This window comes from Melanerpes formicivorus, unplaced genomic scaffold (genome assembly GCF_026170545.1).
Source record: "Melanerpes formicivorus ecotype bairdi unplaced genomic scaffold, bMelFor1.0.p_v2 SCAF_2497, whole genome shotgun sequence".
Classification (NCBI taxonomy): Eukaryota; Metazoa; Chordata; class Aves; order Piciformes; family Picidae; genus Melanerpes; species Melanerpes formicivorus.
Window position 1 is genome coordinate 10260 of NW_027144848.1, and position 2241 is coordinate 12500.

Genomic DNA, 2241 nt, shown 5'->3' on the forward strand with positions numbered 1-2241 from the left:
GGTCCCGGTCGCCTCCCGGGTGACGTTCACCGAAGCGGCTGACGGCTGTCTCCGAGCCCCCCCCCCCCCCCTCCGCCTCCGCTGCCGCTTCTGCCCGCACCCCCTCCACTGCCTCCCCCCGCCGCCCGCGAACGAGTCGCCGGATCTGTAGGGTGCCGGGAGCCCGAACGGCGAGCGGCTCCGGCTGCTGCCGGGACCGCGGGGATTCGAGCCGCTCCGGCCGCGGCCGGGACCCCGTGCCGGAAGCCGGCATCCCCGGACAGCCCCGGGACGGCCCCGGTCGCCGGCCGGGTGACGTTCACCGAAGCGGCTGCCGGCTGTCTTCGAGCCCCCCCCCCCTCCGCCTCCGCTGCCGCTTCTGCCCGCACCCCCTCCACTGCCTCCCCCCGCCGCCGGCGAACGAGTCGCCGGATCCGTAGGGTGCCGGGAGCCCGAACGGCGAGCGGCTCCGGCTGCTGCCGGGACCGCGGGGATTCGAGCCGCTCCGGCCGCGGCCGGGACCCCGTGGCGGAAGCCAGCATCCCGGGACGGCCCCGGGACGGCCCCGATCGCCTCCTGGGTGACGTTCACCGAAGCGGCTGCCGGCTGTCTTCGAGCCCCCCCCCCTCCGCCTCCGCTGCCGCTTCTCCCCGCACCCCCTCCACTGCCTCCCCCCGCCGCCGGCGAACGAGTCGGCGGATCCATACCGTCCCGAGAGCCCGAGGCGGCGGCACCCAGTGCGGGTCCGGCCGAGGCCGGGACCCCGTGCCTGTCGCAGGCTTCCCGGGACGGCCCCGGAACGGCCGCGGTCGCCGGCCGGGTGACGTTCTCCGAAGCGGCTGCCGGCTGTCTTCGAGCCCCCCCCCCCCTCCGCCTCCGCTGCCGCTTCTGCCCGCACCTCCTTCACTGCCTCCCCCCGCCGCCCGCGAACGAGTCGGCGGATCCGTAGGGTGCCGGGAGCCCGAACGGCGAGCGGCTCCGGCTGCTGCCGGGACCGCGGGGATTCGAGCCGCTCCGGCCGCGGCCGGGACCCCGTGCCGGAAGCCGGCATCCCGGGACAGCCCCGGGACGGCCCCGGTCGCCGGCCGGGTGACGTTCAGCGAAGCGGCTGCCGCCAGTCTTTGGGCCTCCCCCGTGCCGGGGCCGCGGGGCTTCGAGTCGGTCCGGCCGCGGCTGGGACCCCCGTGCCTGTCGCAGGCTTCCCGGGACGGCCCCGGAACGGCCGCGGTCGCCGGCCGGGTGACGTTCACCGAGGCGACTGCCGGCTGTCTTCGAGCCCCCACCCCTGCCGTGGCCGCGGGGATTCGCCCCGGTCCGGCAGCTGACGGTTCCCTGTGTCGGACGCCGGCTTCCCGGGACTGCCCCGGGACAGCCCCGGTCGCCTCCCGGGTGACGTTCACCGAAGCTGCTGCCGCCTGTCTTTGTCCCCCCCCCCCCGTGCTCTCCCTCAGGCGGGAGGTAGACGTGCTCTCCCTGGGCGAGTAGACGTGCTCTCCCTGGGCGAGTAGACGTGCTCTCCCTCGGCGAGTAGACGTGCTCTCCCTCGGCGAGTAGACGTGCTCTCCCTCGGCGAGTAGACGTGCTCTCCCTCGGCGAGTAGACGTGCTCTCCCTGGGCGAGTAGACGTGCTCTCCCTCGGCGAGTAGACGTGCTCTCCCTCGGCGAGTAGACGTGCTCTCCCTGGGCGAGTAGACGTGCTCTCCCTGGGCGAGTAGACGTGCTCTCCCTGGGCGAGTAGACGTGCTCTCCCTGGGCGAGTAGACGTGCTCTCCCTGGGCGAGTAGACGTGCTCTCCCTGGGCGAGTAGACGTGCTCTCCCTGGGCGAGTAGACGTGCTCTCCCTCGGCGAGTAGACGTGCTCTCCCTCGGCGAGTAGACGTGCTCTCCCTCGGCGAGTAGACGTGCTCTCCCTCGGCGAGTAGACGTGCTCTCCCTGGGCGAGTAGACGTGCTCTCCCTCGGCGAGTAGACGTGCTCTCCGCGGAGATCGCGCTTGTCGCCAAGGGGTCGCTGTTGCGCTCTGCCTCCGCCTACGTCATCGTACAAGCCGGCGTGATTTCTGCGACCTGCCGCTGGGCGGAGGTCGGCTGGTTGTGCGCTCGCGGAGCTGACGGCCCTCCAGTTCCGTATATGAGGGAACAAGCGACGCCGAGCACTCCCAGGGCAGCGCTGCCGAGCGGCTGCTCCAAGCCACCCGCCAGGCGGCTGGGCAGGGGTCCGTCTGGCTTCTCGGTGGCTTTCGCCCGGGTCAGAGAGGGGACCC